The sequence below is a fragment of the Drosophila tropicalis genome, unplaced genomic scaffold (assembly GCF_018151085.1).
Source record: "Drosophila tropicalis isolate 14030-0801.00 unplaced genomic scaffold, ASM1815108v1 contig_413, whole genome shotgun sequence".
NCBI classification, from domain to species: Eukaryota; Metazoa; Arthropoda; class Insecta; order Diptera; family Drosophilidae; genus Drosophila; species Drosophila tropicalis.
Genome location: NW_027172877.1, coordinates 377,253 through 397,782, shown reverse-complemented (window position 1 = coordinate 397,782; position 20,530 = coordinate 377,253). Strand labels below are relative to the sequence as shown.

At 39.8% G+C, this 20,530-nt stretch overlaps 1 protein-coding gene across 1 annotated transcript in view; it reads left to right on the top strand.

Moving 5' to 3' along the window:
* ds (dachsous cadherin-related 1) overlaps positions 1-20,530 on the top strand; it is a 57,298-nt gene that overhangs the window by 2,453 nt on the left and 34,315 nt on the right.

Here is a 20,530-nt window from a genome sequence, read left to right as displayed (position 1 = left end):
GCACTAAGATGAGATACCTATATAGAAGAGTTACCATATATCGCAAGGGTATCTTGTATTCGCCACTTCCTTTTTTAATTATGATTTTCTTGTTAACTTATTTGGGCAGTCAAAAAGTCTAAACGGTTCCCGTTGTTTCTTTACTTTACCAAACATCCCCTCCCAAACTTCTCTTTTATCCGCACCCCAAAGCTATGCAGCTTTCTCGTAGTTGTGTTTTTTAAGGTTTCTTTTTCTTTTTTTTTTTTTGTAGTTAATCCATTCATCATCGGGTAATTACATTTTTATAACATTTTTCCTCGCTTACACAAAAGCAAAATAGATACCCAAAAAACAAAAACCGAAGAAAAAAAAGTCTGACGAGGCCTAAAACCGTTTCTAGCTTAACGAAGGCATTTTGTTCGCTGTTGTTGTTGGTTGATGTTGTTGTTGTTGGATCTCTCAGTCGTTTGTCTATCATCCATTTTTTGTTTCTCCTCCACTGACACTCACATTCACTCTCGCCCAAGTTGAGAGATTTGGTGACCTCTTTGATCTTATAAGAAGAAACTTCTTTGATGAAACACGAGTTTTAACTTTATAATAATCGTAAGAGATATATGTATGTATGGGTAGAGCCATCTAAGCTTTTTCGGATAGATTATTTTTCAGATAATTTCCGCAAATCGAATCTCATTTTTGAACAAAATCTTCAAACGTGAGTTAGTCCCCGATATAATCATTCCAAACGAAATCATTTTGCTTTTTATGTGTTTCTTTTTTTTTTTTTTTTTTTTGAGGTATCTCAAAGTAAAAAAGTCACGTTTCCTTAATTACAATCAGAAAAGAAGAAAAGCAAAGCAGAAACCACAAAAAAACATAATACAAAACGCATAATTGGAAACACGCAAAAAATACAGCATATAATACGAATTGAGACTCAGACTCACACACAATCTGGCCAAAACTTCCACCCAGTTAGCCATCTAAAGTTTTCAGAAAGAGACAGCAATCGATGGTGATGCTGAGGCCAATGATGATGATGATGATGGTTGGTTAGAGGGGGTGTGAGGTATGACCGGACCCTTCAATAATCATAAAAAGCGGCAGCAAAAACAAAAAATACAAAAAAATAAACTAAATTCGAATCCAAGCCAATGTCTGTGGTCGTCTGTGAAGACAGACAACAATAAAAGAGAGATCCCAAAACCCAAGCCCCAAACAAAAATTTTCTGAATTTCATACAACAACAACAAAAACAAAAAAACACACACAAAAACAATAAAAAAAAAAAGGTATACATAATAAAAAGAAACCAGAGACAAAGCTGAAAATATTTCAACGGGAGTCAGTACTGAAAGCAAAAAATATGACAAATTCTTTAGCTAAAACTTGAATGAAGTGCATCAGGGCAGAGATTCAATGAGGAAAGACAGCACTAGGGAGTCCCTAGTAAGGGAGTCAATTAAAAATAATAGTGGAGAAGTTACGATTCTGTCACACTCATAGAAGAGCCTCTGTTCTCACAAGCATTGGTTAAAAGATATAGTATGAAGAAGATGGGATTTGGGTTGTCTCCATCATTTTAATTTGATTAAAGTTTCATTTAAATTAAGAGTTCCATATAAAGTTCTTAAGAAGAACAATCTTCCGCAGACAGAAATTTCTATTTGATTTTCTATTTCTAAGTAATTCTAATTTCTAAGTAAGTACATACCGAGTTTTTAAAGTATGCACTGATCTTTCCATTTGCAATTTCTGTATTTCTGTTTCAAATTTTACATTAAATACATAAACTTTTGAACTTTTATTTGTAACATCATTGAAAAAAGACTTTTAATAGATTTTACGGCCTGACGTTACGCAAACTGAATGCTTTATGGTATATGGAATAAAACTTGCAATTAGATTAGCCATATTGATTAAGGGGGAAAGTACTTGTAGACTTATTGCAACTTGTGTGTTGCTCATAAAACTGGCCACAATTATTTTTAGTAGCGAATAAATTTAAACGAGTGGAAAGCAATTTGTTGAGGAATGATTTAGGTTTATGGTGCCAAAATTAACTAAAAATATATTTGCTTATATTCTTAAAAATAACAATTAAAAACTACTGCAATTGAGAAGAGGGAAAAGTATATAATAGAGATACAACTTTTTTTTTTTTTTATAAGAACAAAACTGTATAAAAAGAAGCAAAAGTAGCGGACGCAGTTGATGTTGTTGCTCTCTTTAGATATCAATTTCTTTGGCCATTCTAGGCCACACCTAGCGGATGATGCCGGCTGCTTCATCATCATCTCCTTCTATTTTGTTCTTCGCCATCTTCTACTGTCTTTCTATATTATTTTCGACCTCAAAAAGCGGAAATGCTATATTTAATTAGAGGCGATCAAAATGCCGCCAACAGTCCCATCTAATGGCTGACCAAATTACACTTTAATTCGGGCCACGAACATAAAACTCAGTCAGAAACAGAGCCCTTGTGCGAGTGAGAGAGAGGGAGCATACGTACATGCATATGTAGCTACCTACCTAGCCAAGGAGTGGACAAAACAAAAGACTTAGGCAACGAACTGGCTGCGAGAAGGAGTTTCTTTAATATTCGGACAAAAATTAAAATCTCATTATGCAAATTACGTAAAACAAAAGTATAAAATAGACAAAACTCAGCACCGCCCCCTCTATTGGTGGGGCTGGTGGTGCGGCTGCTGTTTGCTCCATTCCTGCTGTTGCCCTCTTCCCTGTCCCGCTCGACTATTTCGTTCTTCTTTTTCCTTTCTTTCGGATTGGGACAACATAATTTGTGCCGCGTGTTGTTATTGCTGTTGTTACTGCTCTTGTTGCTGTTGCGTTGTTGTTGTTGTAGCAGTTACACACTAAATTATAGGCAATTACAGCCATAGCTAGCTGCGAGGATGAATGGGGCTTGGGGAGGGCAACGTGGGAACTAGTCTCCCCCGCTAAGCTTCAGCTTCAAGATTGGCAGCAGCTTGTACAAAATTTTCGGAATTGGCCATAGAAATTAGTTGGTTGTTGTTATTGCTGTTGTTGCTGTGTGTTGTTAGAGTCGTTGTTGGAGTTGTAATTTCGCATTGTTTGGCTTAATCTAGGTAAATCTTATTTTGGCCTAAGCTCCCACCAATTACTACAGATGGTTAGGGGTGTATGTGTGTGTGTGTCGGGATGTCGGGATGTGGGGGAAGGCAACTCGATCTGCCCATTTGGTAAAGTTATGTGGTGGCTCCTCTAATATCAAACAGGGAGATAGTGCGAAACGTTGAGAGATGGCAAGGGGAGAGAAAGAGAGAAACATAAGAGAGAGAACTGGTTTATGCACTGAGGGTGCAAGTGGCAGGTTCCCCTCCTCCCCACACACCTACCAACCTGCCTCGTACCCTCTATCACTGATTGCGTATGCAGCGCACCAATTTTTCTTTGTCTCTTGCATCAATTCACTTTTTTCTAAACACAACTCACACGAGAGAGATGCCCTCTCAATTGAGCTCTCTTCTGCTCGTTCTTTTTCTCTCTCCCACTCTCTCTCTCTCTCCGTGGAGATTGACGCAACTTGTTTTGCACAATTTTAATTTTATAAACACCTTTAACGCATTTTTCTGCGCTCACATTCCATAAATGCCAAGAGAGAGAGAAAGAGAGAGGATTGAGAGAAACTCACCTCACTTCGCCACATGGCGGCGAAATCACCATTCATGTTAGGTCTTTGACAAGCGGCGAATTTGTATCAACCGAAAGAAGGCAAGAACAGACAAAATGGTTGGTTGGTTGGCCATAAAAAAATCTCATAAAGCCGGTTTTTTAGTATTCTTTCTTTTTTTTTTATAAATGTATTTTGTGGGGTTTCATGGAAAAAAGAAGAAGAGGGGGAGGGAGAAATACAATTTTCATAGCATATCATAGTAAAGGGACAGCTCCCTCTCTTCGGCGAGAGAGAGAGAGAGTTAGATCTTGGTTAATATTTTAATTAAGTTGACTCTGCGGCGACTCGGTGTCAAGCGACAACATAATTTTTGATAATCGCTTACACTAACCAAAGGAGAGGAAAGAACTACATTGCCACAAGCCAAAAACAGATCTCCGATCACTCTCTGATCACAATCGATACATCAATAAAGGCTTAACTGATCCCACAAGAGGAAGTTGGTCAGAAAAAGGATTGAGGAGGAAAGCTGCAGCTCGTCAATTTGGGCTCTTGCATCGGCGTCGACGGCGGCGTCGGGGGCGACAACAGGCCAGACACGCGCTGGCACTCGCGGCTGCGCTGCATTTTTCTGCTGTTGCCGTTGACGCTGCTGCTGTGGCCATATTTAGTAAATACCGCTTCTGTGGGCAGCCTTTAAAACGTGCAATTAATGCTCACACACACACACACACACCACGCTCACACACAAACACACGCCCATGCCGAAGCGCACTCCTCACTCGCTCGCACATCACAACAACCCGAGGGCATTGGCTACTGCATTTGCATAGCCGCCGACAACAACAGCAGCAGCAGCAGCAAGAAGAAAGACAGACTGACCAGCCGACTAACCGACCAGCCAACCGACCATCGTTGAGAGGTGAAAGACAGGCAACTCGAGTCCAGCCTTAGCCGAAAAGGAAGCAACCATGCGAATGCGGATGCAAAAAAAGAATATATATATAAATATTTCGCTTAAAGACAAGAATTTCCACCCATTTTGGCTGGCAACCGAGTAAGATGAGACGGGCAAAGAGGATTCTCTCTCTTTGGACCTTCATGATGAAAGATATGAATCACTATCGATGAGCAAATGTGGCACAGCGACTTGAAGTGACCAAGGATGATGAACTACCAAAGCGAAAAATGATTCTTTTGCGGTTATCCTTGGTCCTGTCTATCATTGGGGGTGGGAGTCTATAATAACGTCTACAAGTTACCTCAGAGCTCAGCCTTCAAGGCAGTGGAACTAAGTTGGTTACTTCACAGAGCTGTTACTACCTTTAATGATGCCTTTTTGGACTTTAAACTGTTTGGAGCTGCTGCTGCCAATCTAAGGAGTGGAGTGCTAAGGGGTGTGTGTTTGTGTGTGGAGTGTCTGCAAACAATTAACTCGTCTTGCTGGCCATTAAGCAAGACCAAGAACAACCTATGATGATGAGACTTCAATGTCGGCTAAAAATCAATATGCGGCAAAAATGTTTCATAAGCCCGCCTAGCACTTTACGAGCTAAAAACAACAAAACCAAAACCAATAGAGTAAAGAAGACGAAAAGCAAAAAAAACTGAAAGTGTATTGATTGATGGGCCAAAAGTGGAAGTCAAAGGCAAAGAAGATGAGCTGCCAAAACTTCTCTTGCTACCCCCTTCTGCCCTCTTTCTTTCTTTTACATAACTTTGAGGTCAAGACTTTTTTCGCGTTGGGTCGCCTCATCTGCATGCGAAAGGCAATCAATGCAGAGAGACTTTTGCCTCTTCTTCTTAACAACTTCTGGTGAAAAAACGTGCGATTCTAAATGAGCATATCAACAGCTTACAAGAAGCAACAGCAGCAGCAGCACCACCAGAAGGACCAACCTCAAAAGCAAAACAAAACTGGGAATTTCCTTACATATTCGGCAGGGTGAAGACTACCAGATACTCTCTATTGAGAATCAGTTGGAATATCCTTTCAGTGAAAGGACCTTCAACTCGACATCTCCTGGATTAGTAGGAAGGCTGGGTTAGTTGAAATCCCACTCCATAAGCTAGAGACAAAAACGTTTGTCTCATTATACCCCATGGAAAGGGGATTTGTGTAGGGTATCTACCCAGAGACAAACCAACAGACATAAGAGACTTGGCACGGAAGATGCACTGTTGATAGCTTTGCATATCGCCCCTTGTTGACTCCACACAGACTGCTGCTTGCTACTCCATCTGCATTTACTTTTGGCTTATTTAAGCCCTAATGTGTCCCTTCTCTCCCCTTGTTGGTTTGGTTTTTGTCGGTTTGGTCCTGCTGAACAAGCCGAGTTCACAATTTTAATTAGTTAATTATTTTTACTTTTAAGCCAACAAGAGATTTCAAGAGACAATCCCAAGTCCCCCCCAAAAAACCAGGCGAAGGAAAAAAGTTTAGAGTGGAGAGAAGAAACGGGAAAACCCGACCCTCAATTTGATCCCGAAAAAAAGCTCCAAATGGAGTTTTTTTATGGATTGACTTTGGTGTGGTGGTAGGTAGGTAGGTAGTATGGGGAGTTTGGATACAGTTGGCCAATCTGCATACGTGCATCTCTGAAATTTTCAGCCAAGCTGCAGCCTAACAGCCATTACCTTTTCTACCAGTCTCCTTTCGTTTCGTTTCTTTTCTTTTCCTTTGGTTTTCTTGTGAGGGGAAAAATCTCTCTCTAGAATCCACTTGTATGCGGAACGGAGATTTTTAGTTTTTTGATTTTTTCCAATTTTTTTCTTCTCTCGTTTTTTTGTTTGTTAAATTCCTCACTCACATCGTGTGGGCTGATGACTGTTAACATGTGTACAGATTTGCATATTTTCAATAAACAAAAAAAAAGAAAGAAAGAAAAAACAAAATGTATATAGTTATATTATTATGTTTTTTGTGTATATATCTCATAAATCCCTCTGCCAAAAACAGATTTCTTCTTGGCAAATTAAATTGTCAATCATTTTTATTATATCGTTTTTGTTGTGAATTTTTCGAATTTAAATTTTTAAACAGTCATTGGTCTTTGTGTTTTGTTGTCCGATTGTCGATTGCGGATTGCCGATTGTCGGAATTGTGAACAAAGATCTGAAAGATTTTTGGTTTATGTGTGTGTTGTATCTTTTTTGTCTCTTTCAGTCAACACATAAATAATGAATTATACCTTTGATTATTAGGCGACTTATGCAAACGCAAAAAAAAAAACCAAATTTAAAAACTAACGAAATTCACATGAAGGCAGTGCTACGACTACAGCAATACCTGTTACCTTCACAAAGTGTCGAGCTTAACAGAGTTGACATCTGTTTGTTATCGATCTTAGTTTGCCAACTTCAAAAAGTGTCGAGCAAGATAGGTCTTGCTTTCTTTGCTTAACAGAGTTGACATCTGTTTGTTATCGATCTGTTATCGATTGCGTAGAGATCATCACGTTTTGTGCCTTCATCGGATTGGAACAGTTTTCTTAATGATTAAAGTTAGATCGTCTCATGTTAGCTATTCGATTTCTTGTTGAATTGTTTTAACATTGCTCCTTGGTTAGTTATTATTTCTGACGCTATTCTGCAAACCTAATACAACCGAATTAGTTTTATGTGGACGGGGTATGCAAAAACAAAACAAGAAAAGATAAACCCAAAGTTTCTTAAAAAATTACAGCGATTAGTTATTAGTTGATTTCAATGCTACTGAAAGATACGCTACCACAATAAGAGAGTAAGCCAAAACTGAGGTCATAAATCAGTTAAATTTGTAGCAGGTTTCGCTTTTGTTTTTTGGTGTTTTTTTTGGATGGTTTGATTCGTGTGCTTCAGCAGAAACAAAAAACAAAACATTGCAACATTGTAGACATTCATGTTCATGTTGATGAGCTGCCACGACATCAAGCATAAGAGTCACCGGGATGGGGTAGGAAGAAAAGAGGGGGAGGAGAGTGAATATCCCCTACAGTTATTGATTAAGGGCCATAACGAAAGCAAAAATTACTGATTGAAAGCCAACAGAAAGGGAACAGAGCAGAAACAAAGAGCAACAAGCAAAAAAGGAGGAACACAAGAAGGCAGCCACATGTGGAACAGGAGGAAGAATGTGTCGAAAGGCAAGCCGCGCTAGGGGCGAGTATAACTGTAGACGGCGGTACGAGAATGCAACCAATTCACAAACGGTAATTGCAGTTGCAGTTAAAGGCACGAGACGAGGACTCCACCCCAGACTCCTTTCTGATCTCTTCTTATGTGTATATGCATATCGCGCAATGCCCTTGAGGAAAGTCAAAGTGAACGCAGGAGCAAAGAAGGCCCATCATTCCCTGGTCTCCTAGGCTTCTAGCAATATCGATCTACCACCACCTCCAACTAATCTTTGACCCATTTTCCTATGGGATTTCTTGTCAAATTGTTGGTTTTTCTTTTTTTTTGCTCATAAATTGATCGATATCGACTTCCTGTATGTGCTGCACGGCTTGAATCGAAAGAATTCATAAATTAAATCACAGTTAATATTTCAATGTCTTCGTACTGTAACACCTACTTTGCGAAAGATATTAAAATGCTTAATTGAATTTGTTAAACGCAAAAGGCAGAAGGCTGAACGACTGAGACTCAGTCGAGCCCATTGCTCAGATAAGGATAACACTCTGCCCTGCCCGTCCACCTCCTCCACCTACCATTATGTTTCTTATCCTCCCCATGGCATCTCTTCCGTTCGTTCTTATACCCTTGCATAGAGGGTATATTCATTGAGATCAGAACTGTTCATTGCATAGAAGGGAGCACCCCGATAAGAGCTCGACATCGACATCGTTCGGCTGGATCAATGGACCCTTAATGCAACAAAACTGAATTTCCGAATAGGTCTAGTTCGTTCGAAAGAAATGATTAGATAGATGGAGTCGTAGATCGGTTTTGAATCGATTCCTATCAAATTGCTTTCTGAACAGCTAAAAGGTTCTTCACAAAAACATGCAAGAGTATATAAACTTCGAAGTTATCCCGGCCCTTTGGTTATGGTTTTTTTGTTTCACTCATAAACAAACGCAAACATTTATTGCCGCCGATTGTTAATTTGTGAAGCGATAACGCTTCGACCTCAATAACAGGGCCATCTGCCAGGCACAATGTAAAGAACGAGGCCCAAAACTGGAGAGTGCGAACTTGTGACACCCGCGAGAAAGCCGCATCGAATTTTCAGAGATATGAGAGATTTCGAATGAAATGATCTCGTAAAATTAGTACACGAAGCAGCGTTGGGAGAATAGAATAGAATGAGGATCGTAGGAAGAAGAAGAAAACCCGCGGCACTGTTTCTAGTTTGTTACTTCATGAGTCTAGAATCGAAAACTACAGATTTTAGAATTCAACATTCAGTTTCGGGTGCGGTCAGCTCTTTGTGCGTGACACGTTACCATCTCTGAATTTGGCCTCCCCTTTTGATCTTTTGATATCGATAAACTCATCCTTTTTTGCTTTCCAGCCCCCTCTTTGGGTTGCTCCTCCTGCTGCACTTTTTCTTCCTCCTCTTCTTGTTCTGCTTGTACTTTTTTCATCTCCATCTCTCACATTAGCACGCATGTCGTTTCCTGCATTCGCCTCACAGCGCACAACACACACAAATGACATGACAAATGTCTTTTTGAGACCAGAGAGAGAGAAACAGAGAACGAGAGAGCCCCCAAGTCAGTCGAAGTCAGACAAGCAACTAACCAATTCTCCAGCTCCAACTTCACCGTCTCCTCCTGCTCGTACCATGGTCGAAAGCCTCTGGCCTTTTGTGTTGCCTTTTGTTGTTCAATTCAATTTATTGTCGAAAGTTCGTAGTTGAAAGAACATTTTAATTTGGTTGAAGTCTTCAGCGGGGAGAAAAAATAAGAAGGAAGAAGTCGAAGAAAAATCTCTTACTCTCCCAAGAGGCTGAGAAGTCTGTTGTTTGCCTGTTTACCCATATAGTTTATGTGCCATGAAGTTGAAATTCTTTCTCGGCTTTGGCAAATTGAAGTTCTACTTTGCCTTTTGCCACGACCAAACTCTTATTTAAGCTCTTATTTATGCTTATTTACTCTCTCTCTCTCTCTCTCCCTCTCTCTCTGTCTTCTTTTCTCCATCTCCTTTATTTTGGGGTTTCATGTACAAATTTATGTATTTACCACTTACAGTTGATTTCTGAATTTCTTTACAGTTTTATTGGCAATATTTATGACATTTGCCTCGTTAGTCTACGGTTTCCGATCAATCAATCAATCATTGAAACTAGGTGAACTCACGGTACTTGGGAGGGCTTATATTCGAATTTGAATGCTTTTGAACAAAACTGCGACCGATCATAAAGATCAAAATTTGTGTGCATGCGTCTCATTAAGCAGCAAAACCCCAGAAAAAAGGGACCAAAAATATCAGATTACCACAACTTTGTTTTTTCTTTTTGTGTTTTACTTCCCCAGAAGATACTTTGAGAAAGGCAGACACAGAGACAGAGAGAGAGAGAGAGAGACCTTTGATGGACAAAACAAAGTATATTTAATGGCATATTTTAAATTTTGGTATTATCGAAAGATGGGCAAGGGTTTTCAGTTTTCGGATACATATTGAACTTTCACTTTGAATTGAAAAAAGTGTTAATGAGTTATTTGTGAAGGACACACAATTGCGTTGAACGGAGGACGCCCGTTAACATGTTCCGCCAAATGAATTTCATTAAAGCGTTGGGACAAAAACATTGTCGACAATTAAAACAGAAAAATAGCGGAGGAGCAGACGACGACGACGACGAAGACAAAAAGAAGATAGTGTCTGGGGGATGAGCTGCACGGCCGATGCAATGCTGCTCGCTTTAAGTGGCTCAAGTTTCTGCTGCTATTTTTAGCCAAGAAGCAACAAGCAACAGGCCACTTGCAACTTGCAACTGCGCAACGAGGCCTGAAACCGAAAGTGGCAAATCTCTGGAGAATATTGTGGCTTTTCAGTCGTTGTTATTCGGTTTGCGGTTTCAAGGGCCCTGAGACTCCATCGGCTCATCGTCTCATCGGTCGACCGTCCCACTGTCGCACCGTCTGCATGGCTACCAGGTTGCTCAAACATTGCCACCAATCAGGCAAATTAGCAAACATTTAATTCTCAACTTCGTTGCCCAAGTGCAAGTAATGCATCAGTGGCATTACGTTTGCTTAACACTCGTGTTGCCAATCAGCTTAAAATTTAGCATGCCACTAAAAGGATGTTGTTGCCACTAAAGGAAATACAAATGGAAGGGGGTCTTCAAGAAGCATGTTGCGGGTGAAGACAAATATTGATTTGAACGCCAAGTCAACCTTTTGGTCCTGCGTAAACTAGTTGAGAATTCTAAGAAACTATTGAAAAACCATAATTCTTGGGAGCTTGTATTAGAAATTATCGGCAAATTGTCGTTGATTGGCTCTTCGTCGTTGTGATGATTTGTGACTTGTCACTGATATTCCTTTAACCTGAAGTCTACCCAAACTTTAATGTGAATATATACATTGATTGATCAAATTATTTTGACTGATATTAGCATTTCAGACACTCAAAGAGTCTGACTCTCTTCAAATCTTTTAAAAAACGAACAAATTCTGCACTTGTTTGCCCTACAAAGCAATTTGCATATCATTTTTGCAGGTGACCCTAATGAATCACCTCTGGCAAAGCGCCCCAAATGAAAATATAACTCAATTGGAGTCACCAGGGTGACATTTGATAAATAATTTTAATTTATATGGGTATAGGAAATGGCTTTAGCTTCTGGTTAAGTTAACTTTTCGATTTGACTTGGTTTCTGTGTTTTGGTTAAAAGAAATGAAATTATAAATGCAAATTAGTTGCCTAGTTAGTTGTTGATATTATTTTTTAAAGCCTCAAAGAGTTCATTAAACGCAGCGACGCCAAAGAATAGACCAAAGACGGAATACAAAAAAATAAATAATATGAATGACAAGCGAATGGGGCAGAAAGCAGAAATAACAAATAAGACTGAGGAGGCCCACCAGCAGAGCTTTCAACCAAACCAAACCAAACCGAGCCACAAACCATCATCATCATCATGATCATCATTAAGATGGTCATCATCTTGATCGAGTCTCTGGCACACGCACTTTGGAGACGACAGAAGACATTGCCAACATTTTTGCGGGTTGACAACTTAATAAATTTGTGAGGCGATCAGAGAGAAAAACTAAAAGAGAGTGAGAAAGACAAACAAACAGAGAGACGACATAAGATGAAGAGAGATGGAGGGAGAGAGAGAGTGAGTGCGAGAATTTCTCCGCGATTTCTCATCATTGGCTTTGGTTATTAAACTCGCATATTTCTAATAATTCGTTCGGTCTCTCTCTGCGGTTTTTCTGTCTGGCTAAAAACGACATTTCCTCTATTTATCAGAAACGCATAAATTTCTAAAATATTTTCCTTCGTCCTCTACTCCCCGAAACGAACGGCCGGCCGACCGAACGAACGAACAAGCGCGAACATGGAGTACATGACGATGAAAGATGAAGAAGAGCTAACTGCAACTAACAACAACAACAACAAGAACTAACCAACACACGTGCAACCAAGTAGAGAACATGCAGCTACACTCAACGAAAAAAAGGATAAACAAGCTGTGATTATCCACTTTCGAGGAAGTCAAACGCGGAAGACACCAGGACTTAATAAATCACAACAGATTCTAATGTTTCCCAAACATATGATTCCCAAAGTCAAGATGAAAGAAATGAAAATGCATTGATCAATCAACTTTAAGTTATAATTCCCAACTAGTTCGCAAATTCGCCGTTTTCAACTGTCAAAGTGCAGATAATGAAGGATGCTTTGATTGAAAGTCAAATGTTGACATCAAATTCATCTAAAGTTCATAATGATTCAAGTCGGAGTAGCTCTACCTTTTTTTTTTGAGTGTAACTAGAACATTTCTATGCACTTCTTTAGCATGTTTCGTTCAGTGTACTTGCCTAGCATTTCATTTCAACACCAAACGTAAATTTGTACTTCCTCAAAAGAAGGCAGCGTGATGATTCTTTTTCTCCTACCCCTTCTACCAGCAGCAACACCAGCCCCTCCCCGCCCCTTTCTTCTGTACCATCATCATCTCTCCGGCTGGTTATTTCGCTGGCAAAGAGATTTATGTTCATTATAGATTATTTCTGTCTGATGATGTTAATTTTGTTGCATTTCTCGCAGCATTTGCTTGCAGCAGATTCTACTTCATCTCTCTTGCCGGGCTTGGGGATAGGAAATGAGGGGCATCCAGCTGGAGATGGAGCTTCAGTTGGCGCTGCTCATAAATGTTGTACATTGTGGTTGCTGTTGTTGATGCTATTGCATGGTCAACATTTGATTTGTTGCGCGCACGCCTTGGCAACATTGTTGCCAGCAACATTGCACCCCACACTTGATCTTCGAATTGCCAACTGGGGGCAATTGAAATTGTTGTTTTCTCTTTCTTTTTCAACAACTTGCGAAAATAAGAAATCTCATTTAAGTTCCGTTTTTTTCTGTTTTTTGCAGGTAAGCTGAATCCATATTAAAACGCAAACTAGGTGTAAGTATTAAATGACTTTTCATAGCTCTTCGTGTCGCCTGTCAAGACGTTTGTCAAAAATATATATCTTACTGATCAGATGTTATGATGTCGACTAAAGATGAGACCTTCCTTCTACTGACCACTGAACACTCCAAGCCTTGTCAACACTCATCGTCAGTGGTACAGCCATATAAATGCTCCCCTGGCTGTCGATCTGTCAATCTTCTGTGGTTCCACATATGTAAATACCATTGGAAATAGTCTCATGTGTAACTAAGGCCCCGCTGTACTCGGTATTTCAACTTTTTAACCGAAAAAACGAAATACAAATAACGAGGTGTATGTGGCCTTTGCTGAGTTTTAGTTTTGGCAAGCCAAAATTGAATAGTTTATGACCTTGGTAATGTGCAATATTTCAGGAGAAGACAATAAAAACTGTAATTAGGTAGTAAATCGCAGTTCATTAGAAATTTAAGTGAGGTAAGGGTATTTTGAAGTCGTCGCCACGCCTTAAATGTGAGTGAAACGAGTGGTTTATCAAATGAACCATAGACTTGGACATGATCATTGAGATGAAGTTGAAAATGTATGTAGATGCAATAGGGGAGTGAGACTAGGACTGACTATCGAGTGAATGCACAGCTGGTTGCACTCGGAAATTCTAGACGAGACGCACAAGCAACCAAATGCTATATTGTCGCTGCATCGCATCACATCTGTTCGCATCATGTGTCAGTGTGTGTGAGCGAGCTTTTATGTGCAACTTAAAGTCGGACTAATGAAACCCAGGGCCCACCTAATGGCGATGACTGTTGTTCGGTTTATGGTCGTGTTGACATTTTTATTAAGCGTTCTCTTCTTCCCCTTCCCCCTTCGTCTTTAGCTTCACCTATTGCTGATGGCCCCACACCCATTTTCGATTTGACTTGATCAATAGTTACAAGAGAGTAAGGGGAAGAGGGAGAGGCATCCAAGATGGAGATAGAGAAAGAGAGCAGATTTATGATGGCCATAACAATGAATTAAATGTGACATCGATTGCTATCGATAGAGTTGTGAGACATTTCCTTCTTTTCGTTTTATCGCCATTTACCGATCGATGCATATGAAAATGGAATATAGATAAACCTCTCGCGCGACCCTCCCCGCGACGAAAGAGCAGTTGCCGGGCAAAGTTGTTGTCCCGCTGCGTGAGATTAGGTTATGCAATCGTCTCATCCTCCCTGCCTCATATATCAAAATGCTTGATGTGTATATCTTTTTTCGATCCACCAATGGGATGAGAAGTCAGGCTGGCAGGGGTCTCTCCTCCCTTTTGATGGCGTCTTCGGCGTCTCGTTTCACTATATAATTAGTTTCATCAACGCAATAATCATGCTGTAAACAAATGCAAAGAGTGGTTAAGGACCAGAGAGAGTGAGAGAGACAGGGAGATAGAGCCAGAGACAAAAAGGGAATGCAATAAAACTGAAATTACCACGTCTTCCAATGTCGGCGGCGGCAATCTTGCCAGACCTTCAATGCCAACGAAGAACGAACAAACGAACGGTATAATATCAACAGCAATATAATTATTATTTTATCTCTCCAGATAGAGATGGAAATGCGAAAGAGACAGAGAAAATAATAAATAGGGGGATACCAACATAAGAGAGATGTTTAGGTCATTCCTTATGCCAGTTCTCCTAACACTAGGTAATTGGATATAAAATCGCTCGCTCACTCGCTGGTTCGTTCAGTCGTTCTGACGGTCTGTCTGTCTGTCTGTCTTGGTATTTGCCGCAAGTTTTGTTCACCCATTCAATTGTCTGTTCTGCGGATTTCACTTGTTTCAATGGCATCAAATTTCCCAACAACTGAATACAGAAATTGAGGCCGCCAGACAAAAGACAAGCAGAGAAGTGAGTCAAAGCGGTGGAGTAGGGGAAGGAATGGTAGACGAAACTAAAAGTGCTTAAAAGACCTTCCATAAGGCATGTACACGTAAAAATCTTCTACAAAAGTCTAATGAATCTTTCAATTGAAACTGTTCGCGTTTGTAGCTCTCTAATAGATATCGGGAAGTCTTCGACGATCTACTCGCCGTGAAGGACGTCTATTAGAGTTGGTTTCTTATGGTTTCTCGATTCGTTATGTTCTTTTAGCAGATCTACTAGACCTGCACTTTATTTTTCTTTCACACCTTAGGTTCACCACACATTCCTCGATTGCATGTAAAACAAAACGTAGCACAATGATCGTAGCTCTCGAAATACTAGAAATGAATTGATTTCGCGCATCGATGCAAATGATCAAAGCGGAGAGTTAGTCTCTGGGTTTGTTTTATTTCTTCATGTCATGCTTGGCTTAGGTGTCAGTTGGCCTGACTGACTGTCAGTTGTACGGAAGGACAGGCTGACAGACATTTTGCGGTTTGCTTACTAGAGACTAGTCTGTAACTGAAGGTGTACATGGAGACGTTCAAGAAGCAGAAGAAAAAGGGGTTTGTTTTTTTTTTTTTTATAAATCTCGCTCACTTTTGTTCAAAGACTCTGATAAATAAACTGACGAAACACGAAAAATGTTTGTACTCAGTTTTCCAGCCGGTTCGTCGAATCGGTCAAGTTTACGAGTCGGCGGTAGCGCATACAATTAGATTTTTAATTATCGTCGTTTTTCGCCTTTCTGCCGGTGTGGCGCGCTGCAGGTTCTTTCATTTTTGTTTTCTTTTTTTGTCGTCAGCTGTAAAAAACTAATAATTTGCAGTAAAAAAGATAACAAAATTGCCCATGGCCACTGCCATTCCATGACTCGACTTCAATGCCTCTGGTAGCCACACAAGTTGCCTTCAAGGCAGGCTACCCATAACTTTTCTCCACTTCCCGCTTACAACTGAAAAAAACCGAAATAAAAAAACACAAGAAAAAAGATCGAAATGAAAAAAGTTGGCAAATAATTTGCAAAATTTTATGAGCCAAGTCAAGAAAGAGAGAGAGAGAGAGACTTTTAGCAGTAGTAAGTATGGCGGGAATGTGGCAGGAAGTTCTGCTTCTCTGTTTGTCCCTCTCTTTCTCTCTTTCTGCTGTCCCTGTTTTGGGAAGGAATGTTCCAATTGTCGCATCACTACTCGTTACTCGTTAGTCGTCACTCGCTGCTGCTTATTAATCGCTTGTGCCTAATCAATTATCTTGACCATCTTTAATTAATTTTATATTATTCGGCCTGCCTCAGTTTTCGACAGCAACAGCTGCCGCTGCCACAGCTTCTGCCACTGCTTGATCATCATCTCTCTAGCACCTTCTGCAATTGCAAATTGTGTCTACACCCTTCATATCTCTGCCTTCCTTCTCAGTGCCCCTCACCCTCTCTCACAAGACATAAATCGTGCCGTACATAACTCATCCCAATCGGAAATTGCTTTTTCTCTTATCGATCCATGTGCCTAATCGCAAGACACTTTTTCCATATTATTTTTTTGCACTAGTTAAAAATTCCTTTTGTTTATAATTGCGGGTCAACCTCATCATGATCATCAAGATCGCATCGACTTAAGTCCCTGTCTGTTTCCATCATATCGAATACAACATATTTGCCTCTACTCGAAAACTGATTTGCATAATCTTCTATTAATTGCGTTGAGATAAAAAATGTAGAGAAATGCGGAGAAAGAGAAAATTGATTGGCCTTAAATACCAAACAGAATCAACGACATGGACGACGACGACTGGAGGGCAATAGATTCGGCATCAGATTCATATGTCTCTACTTATTTGAGCCCTCTTTCTCTCGGCTTATCGTTGGGCATATGTCATTCATTGATTTATAAATAACCAAAATGGAAAATTCAAATTACCAAACAGCAAACAGAAACAACAACAAAAATGACGAAGCGAAGCGAAACGAAACGAAACAAAACGAAATGTTATTCAAATGAGATACAATTCTTTACACTCAAAGAAATTGGAACCATGAAAATCTTTGAAACTTGATCTGGACCAAAAATTTTATTAGATTGTTCACCTAATTGATGGAAAGTCCTTTTTGGAGGAACAAAATCCATTTTCAGTTTTCTCTCATTGCCAAATGAATAGATTTGATCTTTTAATTGTAGGAATTACAGTTTAAATAAACTAAAAAGTGTTTAAATGTTTCTTAAAAAGTAAACAATTGTTGGGCGGTCAGTTGGAATGATGTTAGAAGAAGGATTTGGTGTGTGTGGTTAGAAGTTGGTATATGGCTATAATTACTCAACTGTCATGTTTACGTATTACAGCCATACAAACAATACCGTTGTTTTGGCCATAACTTTTACTAACCCATCGGCACCCACAGAGCCTAGCCAGAGGAGGGAGTCTACTGTTTCTATTCCAGGCCTAACAGGAACGACTTGGCCAAGAAGAGAGCGAATGCTTTAATTAAAAAAACTACACTGGGTTTTTGTTGTTTTCCTGCGTTCTACGCTGTTTGGTATTTGCCTGTTTCTTAGCCATATATTTTAACCGTTACGATTAGCCATACACATGATGTAGGAAAGGTAACAGTAAGAAGGCCGAACCAATGAATACACCGCCGACGCCGCCGCCGCAGCTGCCGCTGAAAATCTGTCATAAATTTATGATTTTCAATTAATTATTTGGCTCTGTCGAAACGCCCAAAAAGCTGCTAAACAAAATTTATGTAATTTCTATCCCTGTGTGTGTGTGTGTATCTATTGGTTAGGCCGACCAAATGCCAAAGTTGCTCATTAAAAAGATGTTTGGGGGGCTGGCTAGTTGGGGGCCCCGAAAGTGAACCATAGCAAATAGTGCGTAATTTATTGCCAGACTCGATGTCAAAACGCATTTGGTATGAGCAACTACTTGTCCGAAGATGGACAAAAGTGTCGTTGGAAAAATTTTCAATTTTCAATTTTTTGTGACTAAAAGCAAAAGCAATTTGGCAACGCATCGGCATGCTTGGTATTGATTGAGATTTTCACAGTTTTCATTCACAGACATAGAGAGCGAAGTGTTCCAATGAGTTTTCATTCGATTTGGTTTTTTTGGTATAATTTCGGTTTCGGTTTCGGTTCGAATCGGGGATTCAAGTTTCAGTCGTGAATGAAACTCGAAAAAGGCAACTTGAATCCGTCGAGTAACTACAAAAGGCAAAAACCACAAGTTGGTTGCGTAAACTTTGACTTGGTTTGAAAACAATTTGCGAATATCGTGTATTAAAATTCAATAAGGTGAAACCATGACCAAATAAGGATCTCTCACGTTGGGCGCCATTTTTAAATTGAATGAGAAGTTCAAATTACTATCGATAATGATGGCGCCCGGACCTTAACTTAAATAAAGAATGTCTTTCAAACAAAACGATGTAAAAACTTTGTTTAGGAAACAATTTAATTATAACTTCAGGGCCAATAGAAATGACAAAGTGAGAGCTCCACTTTGGGCGCCAATTTAGAAATGATGGAGAGTTCTGCCTTACTTTGTTGATGATAATGATGATAATAATTTGGTGATGCCCTCCGTTGGGCGCCAATAAAAAAGCATAAACATAAATGCAACATTTTCTCACAGCAAGTGCCGCAACAGCGGCTGCAACAGCTTTAAAAACCGAAAAAAAAACTTGCACCGCCAGTCCCAGTTGCAACTTGTGTGTGGTGGTTACCTCTTTGCATTTTATGGTCCAAGTTTGAAACTCACCTGGCCACCAGGTTCCAACCCAGGCCGAAACTCGTGTTCATGGCCATGGCGAACTAATCAGAAAATTGAATCGCTTTAATTACTGGCAAAAGCAATGAGAGTGCCGAGTGGTTTGGTATGGTTTGCTATGGAACGGAATGGGGAAGAGGGTCTGGTTGGTCCACAGGGCGGCGGCTCTCACAGCGTTGAGAGCTCATCAGAAGCAGACAGAGAAACTGGCAGCAGCAGCTGTTGCTGTTGCTGTTGCTCCTCCTGCTACAATTCTCAACAACTAGTACCTACTACTAGTCTTCTATGAGAAATGACTATAGAAATTTTTGCAATAAATTTTAATATGCGTGTAATGAGTGAATGAAGAATATGCAACCAACTGAACGAACCGATTGCTAACCGATGAAGCCCGAACAATAATTAGAAAAGGAATTTATGTGAAGATGGCAGATCATGCCCCGACACACATACATATGTACTATGTATGAACTATAGCCAACCTATGGGTATAAGCCAGAGAACGCCCACTCTAAATCAGAGTTGGAGAGGGAGCAGAAGAGGAAGAGTGAGAGGGAGACCGAAACCTAGTGACATATAAAAGTGTCGCCTGTCAAAAGACAAAGAAACCACCGTTAGGAAAGACGATTCCAAAACCAAGTCAATGGAGATGGGGGGATAGCAGAAGATGGAGCTGGAGTAGGAGGAGCAGCAGTCGAATACACAACTGTGTGTCTAAAGATAAATAATTGAAGTGAACGGTCAATAAAATACAATATATATAAAAAAAAAAAAATAAGAGGCAGCTGCTGGTTGCTGCTGCTCGAAACCGAATTCGAGTAGCAGTTTCTGCCTGAAGCTGACACTTCTAGTGATGGGAAAAACTTATAGTGATCAGTGGACCGACCATAACTGACTACGATCACAAAACCCAATTTTGATTTCTTTTACCTTTCAGGAATGCAATTTTGAAAACTTTAAAATCTTCAAGAAACTGGAAAAAAAGAAGCTTAGAATATTCATTAGAAACTAATAGATTAGCTTGAAAATTTGGTTCCTTTCTAATGGTGTTAGGTAAAAGAAATTTTCACATTAGCTTTAAGATTTGCCAACTTTTCTAATAGCTTCCTGTAGTTGTTGATTATTTTCGTTTTTAAAGACCTTTCATAATGATAATAATAACCGAGTATTATTATGAGTGAAGCCGTGTGTGTGAGGTCCATCTTAGGCGGCGTTCTAGTGACGGTAATGAAAAATTTTGCAAAAGATAGTTAACTCCAACCAAAATTGCTTGTTACTTGTTGTAGACTCTCTCTTTTTTTAGTATATAACTATTTATTTCTTGCATTCAAACAGTTGTGCAAGTTATAAAAGAGTTCGTGTACTCTGAAGGAGTTTTACAGGAGTATTAAAAAAATCAGCAAGCGGTAAAGACTAGGAATAATGATTTTTACTCACCTAGATTTTGTTACTTTTACTCAACTATAGTTCCTTTGCGGGAGTCTCATAGAGTGTGCCGAGCCGCCCGTCACATTTTGTTATTTTAGGGGAAATTTATACGAGTGAATTTGAATCACATGAGGCCAACGACCAAACAACGATCCAAAAGAGCCCAAAAGAAAAACGACTTCATTTTTGTGTGGCCAAATATTTAACGGGCCTGCCCATTCCATA